The 9,056-nt window shown below is 43.6% G+C and overlaps 1 long non-coding RNA gene across 1 annotated transcript; it reads left to right on the top strand.

Annotated features, from left to right (window-relative positions):
* The first annotated feature begins 251 nt into the window (after window positions 1–251).
* On the top strand, window positions 252–7,283 carry LOC138148809 (uncharacterized). The gene is made up of 3 exons (XR_011165185.1): window positions 252–1,817; window positions 2,004–2,127; window positions 5,804–7,283. It is a non-coding gene; the product is annotated as an uncharacterized lncRNA (long non-coding RNA).
* The last annotated feature ends 1,773 nt before the right edge of the window (window positions 7,284–9,056 follow it).

Here is a 9,056-nt window from a genome sequence, read left to right as displayed (position 1 = left end):
CCATCAGTGATTCCTCCAAATGGGGCTCTCAACTCACCTCTCTTACCAGCAGATAAACTTACCCACACTAAGATGACAGGAGTGGAATCGTTACCCTTCTCAGAGGGATTTACACATTTTTAAAAGGCAGCTCTAGAGGGCAATGCTTAACTCAAAGGTACAAATCCAGTGGCCATTTCTTAGTTCTCGTCCTTTATCAGAATTTAACCACTATTTACTACCCTGTCCTTCTGGATGTTCTTTCCTCTTTGGGTTTTCAAGACAATGCTCTTTCTTGGTTCTCCTCCTACCTCGCTGACCGTGTCTTCTCAGTATTCTTTGCAGGATCATCACTCATGTCTGCCCCTTCACTCGGTATAATCACAAAGCCTCTTGGGTTCACTTCTCTTTTTTTTTCATTGCCTTCCAGGAATCCCATCAGTTCAGTTACTTTCTCTATGTAGATGATTCCCATGTCTGGGTCTCCAGCTCTACCTTCACTTAATCAACAAATATTTATTAAAATATATATTATGTGCCAGGCACTGTGGTAGGCCTGGACATGCAAGTATAAAGAATGAAACAATCCCTACTCACAATGAACTTATATTTCAGTCCTATATCACCAACTGCCTATCTTATATTTGGAACTGAATGTTCCATAGGCAATTAAAATCCAACAAGTCTAAAACAGAACTCCTTATCTTTCCCCCCAAATTCATCCTTCTTCCCAATTTGCCCTTTTCTGTCAAGGTCAGCTAGTTAATAGTTAAGAAGCATTTGTCAAGTGTGTAGTATGTGTCAGGCAAGCACTGGGGATACAAGAAGAGGCAAAAGAAAGTCCCTGCCCTCAAGGAGCTTACAATCGAATGGGGGAGAGAACAAGCAAACAAAATTCATATAAACAAGTTTTATACAAGATAAATAGGAAATAACTAAAAGAGGGAAGGCACTAGAGTTAGGAGGGATGGAAAAGGTTTCCTGTAGAAGATGGGATTTTAATTGGGACTTAAAGGAAACCAGGGAAGCCAGGATGAGGATGGAAAGAGATGAGGAAGGAAAGCATTCCATGCATAGGGGGCAATCAGAAAAAATGCCTGGAGAGGAGAGATGCTTGGTCTTGAACGCCAAACAGGTTTTTGTGTTTGATCCTGCAGGTCACAGGAATTGGGTAGAATCATCCTTTCAGTTTGAAGTTTGAAAACTCTGGATCATCTGTGGTTCTCCGTCATTCCCCACATTCCATCAGTGGCCACATCATATTGATTCTATCTCCTTGACATCTCTTGCCTCTGTCCCCTTCTCTTCTTTTTTTTTTTTTTAAGCAATTGGGGTTAAGTAACTTGCTCAAGGTTACACGGCCAGTTATTTCTGGGTGTGGTGCTGAGTATCTGAGCCCAGATTCGATCCCCAGGTCATCCCGATACTGGGGCCGGTGCTCTTACTGGCTGAGCCACCTGGCCGCCCCATGTCCCCTTCTCTTCTAGCCTAGTTTAGGCCCTTGCCACCTCTTGCTTGGTTTATTGAAAACAGCTTCCTAATGGGTTTTCCTACCTGCAGCCCCATCCTCTGCACAGCTACCAAAGTGATATTCCTAAAGTGTCCGCCATGTCAATCCTCTTTTTAAAGAACTTTCAGTAGCTCTTAGGACAAATACTTTTAAGATATTTAAAATCCTTCCCAATTTGGCCTCAGGCTGCCTTTCTAGGCTATTTCCTTTATTCCCCCATCACTCATTTTTTGGATTAGACTACTGGAATCAAACTCAAATAGAAACAAGACCACTAAACCCTACAATGAGGATCCCTGCAGGCTGAGGATTGACTTAGTTTTAAAATGTAATTATCTATGTTTCATTGTATTATTTATTTTGTAAAATATTCCCAAATTACATTTTAATCTGGTCTGGGCCTCAATTGGGGGATCAAGGAGGGACCCATAGGGATGTATTTGATACCTTTGGTCTAGACCAACTTGCTGTTACTTACATGTCTCCCATCTCCCATCTCTGTGTTTTTGCACAGGCTGTTGGTCAAGTTAACAAGTCCTCATTAAGTGTCTACCATGTACCAGGTCCAAGGCTAAGCTCAGAGGATACAAAGAAAGGTCCCTGACCTTCAGAAGCTTACATTCCAATGGAGACAACAGGTAAATAGCTGGGTACATACAACATATGCAAAGTGAAATGTATACATATTTAGAGTGATATACACTGTAGATTAAATGGCAGGCCTTTGTCCCCAGGACTGGCCTTCAAATACTCACTGTTACTTCCTCCCCCGCCTTCTCTTATCCAAGCTTAAACACTCTTAGTGTCTTTAATGGATACTCAAGTGGCAATTTAATCCCAATATAATTAATCCAATTCAATTTAGAGTATTCCTAGAGAACTCAAGCCTCACCCAAGGGTGGCTGCCATGGCCAGACCTTAAGCTTCCTTCTTCCCCAAGGCTACACCTTCTTTTCTGTAGTATTGCCAACCACAACTCTCTCATTCTTCTTTCTTCCTCACCGAGGCTGGGTGCAAGGTTCACACCTGCCATTAGAAAAGGAGCCTCATTATTCTGGGTTTTTGTTGCCAAGGAACAGGTTTAATATCTGCCTAAAACTTTGATTACAAGGTAATAAAACGCTCTGCTCCAAAACCTTTCTCCACCTTCCATCTTTTAGCACCCTCTCCTCTCCAGGCTTCTTGCTCTCCATTTCCTCCTCCTATTGCCTTGGTTTTGACCCAATTTAGCTGCCCCTTCCAGCCCACCCTGCTCTCTCCCCTTAGATTCTATAACTACTGTCTTTTTTTTTCTTAAATTTGGAGGCAATGAGGGTTAAGTGACTTGCCCAGAGTCACACAGCTTGTAAGGATCTCAGGCTGGATTTGAGCTCAAGTCCTTCTGAATCTAGGGCTGGCCCTCTATCCACATGGTTGCCCTGATAACCACTGTCTCACTGCCAGTTAGCACTTGCAACAATGCATTGGTGATCTTCTCATGCACACACACCTTGCTTCCGGACATGGAAAGTACATTGGTCAAGTAGCTTATTTGATTCTTATGACAGCCCTGTGAGGTAAGAGGACCCTGAGGCCTCCTAACTCTCCAGTCTTAGAGTCTTTGTGTGATGTTAATAGTCATCCTGGTGGTGCCAAAGCTTCTGATCACGAAAGGGAGGAAACAAGCATTTAAGTGCCAATAGTGTGCTAAGTGTTTAAAACATCTCATTTGAGTCTCAAAATAGCCCTGAGGCAGTTGCTATTATCCTCATTTTACAGTTGAGGAAACTGAGGCAGACAATGGGATAAGTGACTTGTCCAGAATCACACAGCTAGCAGGTGTCTGTGATGGTATTTGAACTTGGGTCCTTATGACTCCTGGTTCTAATTGTCGCGAGGAGGGGGTGTCACTGACAATAGCCTAAAGGTATGAAATGGAGACATGAGGGTTAAGTTGATTTTTACTAGAATCATACCTTTTGAGTTGGTAGGGACCTTACGTCTTTTCATCTAGAATGGGGGTATTTCACCATTTTTGTTTTGTGGATCCTTTTGGTGGTCTAGTGAAGCTAATGGACCACTTCTCAGAATAATGCTTTTAAATGCACAAAATATATAGGTTTACAAAAGAAACCAATTATGTTGAAATGAAGATGAATAGTTTCCTCCCCCCCCCCCAATCCAAGTTCAGATTCTCTGAAATCCATAAACCCAGGTTAAGAAATCTGGAACCCCCTCAGTTTTAAGGGTACTGAGGTCTGCTCACTAGCCTTGTGGTAAAAATGAGTAAGAGGAGATCTGGGTTTAAATCCTAGCTTGTCACTTACTGTGAAGCCTTGAGTGAGTCACTCACTCACTTTGGGGCTCCCATGGACCTCCTTTCAGGTCACCTCCAATGCCCTGCAGCTAACTGGAGATGAGCCTTCCCAAATCAAGAGAGGCTGGGCTTCTGATGGCAGACACATTCCATCACAGCCAGGACTAGGAGCTTTCCAGGTAGCACCTACCTGTCAGACCTTGCCCTCTCCTGCTGACACAGCCTCAGGAAAATAAGAGGCAAAGGAAGGCCCAGCCTTGGGCAGAGTGAGAACTTTGACCCTACATTTCTGTTGTTCTCCTCCTGCCAGCCTTCTTCAGAGCCCCAGCTGGATCTCTTAGGCACCAGACTTTCCTAGGCTCTCACAGCTCTATCCCTAAACCTTTATTTAAACTAAGGTCTGAATGATAACAACTTGGAGTAAACACCCCTCACCTGGATTTTGTATTTTTGTTAGCTATGAAAGCCTTAAACTAAAGGGTGAGACTTAGAGAGATTGGCAGGGAGAAAGAGAGAGATGGGGTTGGAGAAAAGGGGTGGGGGGAGAGATAGACAGAGAGACACAGAGTCATTAGATAAATATATGAGGGAAGAAGAGCCTTCTTGGTCCCCCCATCCTCCCGAATCAGACCACTTGGATGGCAGCACAACCCATGTACATGGAAAAGAATGCTGAAACTTTGCCTTGTGCCCTGGGATGGGTGTGGGGGAGAATGGAGAAGCTGGGTTACCCTACTCCTATGAAAGAACAGGAGTCCTAACATTTTTGCAGGGTGACCTCATCCCAGGGCCCCCAGCAAGCTGGCCTAGCTGTGTGATAAGGAGGACTTTGGATGGGGGTGTGGTGTGGAGAGGGAGGTGAAGAGTCAAGAATTCACTCTTATGTAGCCTGCAGATAAAACACTTAAGAGGGAACCATTCCCTTAGCAGAGAACTCCAGCGTTGGGAGGGGGACAAAAAAGGAATCTTGCCCTCGGACAGGTGAGGGAGCTCCACTGGGGGGTGAAGCAGAGGCTGGTTCTAAGCCCTTTGTAGCTTAGCTCTGGAAACAATCATTTCACTCAATTTATGGGTAGCGGAGCGGAAGGAGCTTGGAATTTGGAGTCAGAAGACTGTGTGTCGATCTGGGTCCAGCGATTTGCCTTTTTTTTTTTTTTTTAAATCATAGTACTTACTCATGATACCATTGATAGAGGGGGATACCAGTAAAGATGTTTTCCCACAATTGCAGCTTTGCACCATCTCCATCAACTTAATCTCAAGAGAACTAATTGCCTGGTGGGACCTAGGATTAAAAAGACTTGCCTAAAATCCCATATGAAGCCAATATGGTTCAGAAGTAGGATTTGAACTCAGGTCTTCCTGACTCTGAGGCCAACTTTATTTCTATGACTGGCTGATACTACCACTATAAAATAAGGGTGCTGAACTGGTCTCTAAGATCTACCTAATTCTAAATCAATGTGAGCTGTGGGTGGTATCATCCTAGCTTCTTGGGGGGGTGGGTGGGAGGCAAGATGATCTTTGTGGGGGGTGAGGGGGAGATTACATATATATTAGGAAGGGGGGGCCCAAAGTGTCATGAATCACTGGCCCTTAAACACAGTTGTGGCCATTGGTTGGGGTGAAGGGGAATAGAAAACAATGTGGAGAGAGAAAGTTAGGTGAAAACCTTAGTCTTGCTACACCTTAGCTAAGAGGAGCTACAGAGAATCTTAGCATCAGTGAGTTTTAGAAGGAACACCAGTGACCAACCTGTACCCAAATACTACATTCTCTGTTGGAAACCTATTACCTCCTCAGGCAGCCCATGTCATTTTTTGGTCAGCTCTGGTTGTTAGGAAATCGTTTTCCTGACTTCAAGCCTAAGTCAACCTCTTTGAAACTTGTGCACCTAGCTCTTGGTTCTTTGTAGGCTGAACAACACGAGTCTTGATTCCTCTTCCAAGTAACTACTCTTCAAATACTCAAGACTGCCATTATCTTGTCCCACCCTCATCCTTCTTCCTTTTTTTCAGGTTAAACATCTTTAGTTGCTTCAACTGTTTTCATATGACAGACTCAAGGCCTTTTAACATCTTGGTTGTCCTCTGGAATCCAATGTTCTTAGAACTAAACACAGAACTCCAGATGTAGTCTGACTGGGGCAGAAGATAAGGGGGCCTATCACCCCGTTCTTTTGGAAGCTTAATGCAATCTAATGTCCCATCAGCATTTTGGTTGTTCTACCAGTGTTAATTTAAGTTTTAAGACCACCTGACCTTCTGTGATAGTAATGGCAATTAAAGATTCCCCTGCATTGGCTTGGTTTTCAAATTGATTGTATTAAAACCCAGAGTTTGTTAATCCCACCTGTGGGATGGGCTTGTTGATGTGAAAAGAAAGTCCTGAAGTGGGAGGAGCTGGTGATGTAGATTTGGAGAGACAAGAGAGAGAGATTTGGAGAGACAAGAGAGAGGCGGAAGTTCTTTTTGGAAGCAGCACCTCGTGGAGAGGGAGAGACTAAGAGATTGCTGGTGGCCGCTTTGAATTGCCCTGGACTTTTGAGACCTGCCCCCTGAGCTGCCAAGGACTGAGGAGACATGGCTGTTTTGCTGGTACTTTGTCTGTCTGTTTTGATGTTATTTTGCCAGATTTGTCCACTGGTGAAAGACTGTCCTGTTGAAGAAGTCCTGGAACCTGGCATTTGGTTAAGAAGGCCTGAGACTGTCCTGCAGACAGAGAGTGAATACTGTCCACTGGTGAGGGACAGTACTGAGAGTGAATACTGTCCACTGGTGAGGGACAGTACTGTTGTTGCAGGGGTCTGGAGACTGTCCGGCAGACAGAATGAATACTGTCCACTGTTGAAGGACAGTGCTGTTGTTGCAGGGGTCTGGGAGCCTTTCTGTTGGTTCAGAAGCCCTGAAGAAGGATTTTCTTGTTGTATGTTTACAGAAATCCTGGGAGAGGGCTTTGCTAATGTGTTCAGGGGTTCTAGGACTGTTCTACAGACAGAGGATAAATTCATGAAGGGACTGGCAATGTATCTTATGGCCTTGCTAAGCCTTGTCTCTCCAGGAACTAAGATTGCTGAGAACTTGCCTCGTGTCAAGATGAAGAAAAGACCTCCATTTGGGTATTAAGTGCTGTGTTCAAACTTGATGTAACTCTGGGGTAGATTCAATTGTGATCCAGGGGTGGGGAACTTTTGACCTTTTTGTGTTCTATGGTTGAGCAAATGAATGTATTTTACTTATGTTTGGAAACTAATCTCCATTTGAGAAGAGGGGCTTTGTGGTGGACTTAATTAAGGTATAGCCTAGGGGTGGAGAAGTATTTGGAACAGAGACTTTGTAATTGATTGAATGATTGGAAAGTCCTGGGGTGGGGTAGTACTTGGAGATTATTTAATCACGCTTAGTAAATGCTGTATTTTGAATGATGTCATGTTTTGATCTTCTCTGTTCTGGGTTTGTTACTGAATAAAATAGAGAGCACCTATGCTGGTATTTTGAACCTGGGAAGTTGCCTTTGCTTGATATTATATTACACCTTCCAGGTCTTTTTCAGAGAAACTGCGAGAGGGATGAACCACGGAAGGTCACATTTCAGGATGGTTTGTTTCAGGGTGTGCTAACCATCACCGTTCCTGGGATTCCTCACAATTCAGCCCAGGTAAAGTGTGAGGGTTTCTCTCTATCTTACATTCAGTCATTCAATAAGCATTTATTTGTCACTCAGTCATGTCTGACTCTTCATTATGATCTTCTTGGCAGGTACTAGAGTGGTTTGTCATTTCCTTCTCCAGCTCATTTTACAGATGAGGACACTGAGGCAGATGGGGTTAAGTGACTTGCCCAGGGTCACACAGATAATTGTTCTAGGCCAGATTTGAGCTCAGGAAGATGGGTTTTTCTCACTTCAGGCTTGGCACCCTATCCACTGCATCACCAGCTGCCCTATACTACATACCATGTTTCCTATTAGCATAAAGATTTAAGTCGAAAGGAAATCTTTATGGCATGGTAGGCAGAGACGGGGCTCTTCATTACAATAGACGAACAGAGAACTAAGTCATGGGGGGGAAAGAAGAGAGGGGAATCTCCATGAATGAGCAGGGGGCATGACATTGGGCAGGGGAAAGAACACTGGACTGAGTGCAAAAATCTAGGTCTGCGTCCTGTCCCATACTACCGTGTTTCCCCGATAATAAGACACTCTTATTTTTTTTGGACAGAAAAACACCAGAGGGCTTATTTTCAGGGGAGGGCTTATTTTAATGAACATTGACAGCAATTTTAATAAACAGGTAAATGTGAACAAAAAAATGTACCTTTATTCAATAAGCAAATCACTGGGGAAGAACAGGATGATGCGCTCACTGCTGCAGCTCTGATTGGATGCCGCTTGGAGCGCGGCATGCGTTTCACAGTGGGGGGGTGACGGTGCATACAGAGGGTACCATAATGTAGCGTGTAGCACAGGGTATCACCTTCACTACAGTAGCAATCTCAATAGGGCTTATTTTCGGGGGAGGGCTTATTTTAGAGGAATCTTACACAGTAAGGGGAGGGCTTATTTTCGGGAAAGGTCTTATTATCGGGGAAACACAGTAATTGTGTGACCTCTTTGAGCCTCAGTTTTTCAATCTGTGAAATGGGGTTACATACTACACAATTTCTGGGGTAGGTATGAGGGTAAGATGAGGTAATAAATATAAAACATTTTGTGAAATGCAAATTTCAATGTGTTAATAATTTGATCAATATAACAACATATATGTATGCATATATACATATGTGTGTATAACACACAGATATAAGTGAAATAATGATGGAAGAATTTATCTCCTGAGTACTGGAATGCCAGTCCCTGTGAAAAGTTACCACTGGCATGGCTGAATGCCCAAACCACATTGAATGTCAGAGGCCAATCTCTTCAGATTCAACCTCCTTCCACTCCTGGGCAACATGATTCTGACTTTTGTTTTTTTAATGCCCTTTACCCATCAGTTCTTCTCCTTTTGTCATATATTCCATTCTTTTAGGGTTCTATTCTCCCCTCAGTAGTTATCAGTGAATACAAACCAATATTTGCTTGTGGATTTGAATGGGTTAATGGACTACCCCTCTCTGGGGTCTCCTCTTGAGACAATGCCTTACCCATTAGAATTCCTAGATTCCTTTAACGCACAGATCACAGGTACCCCAAGGTTTTTGCTGATCACACCCAGTTGTTAGGGATTCCATGATCTTAAAATTCCCAAGCCCATGCAGGGGATTGCCACAC

Source organism: Petaurus breviceps, unplaced genomic scaffold (assembly GCF_028583685.1).
Source record: "Petaurus breviceps papuanus isolate PSGF00001 unplaced genomic scaffold, PetGlider_PUasm1.0 90842, whole genome shotgun sequence".
Classification (NCBI taxonomy): Eukaryota; Metazoa; Chordata; class Mammalia; order Diprotodontia; family Petauridae; genus Petaurus; species Petaurus breviceps.
Note: the sequence above shows the minus strand (reverse complement) of the source record. Positions and strands in the feature narration are given on the sequence as shown.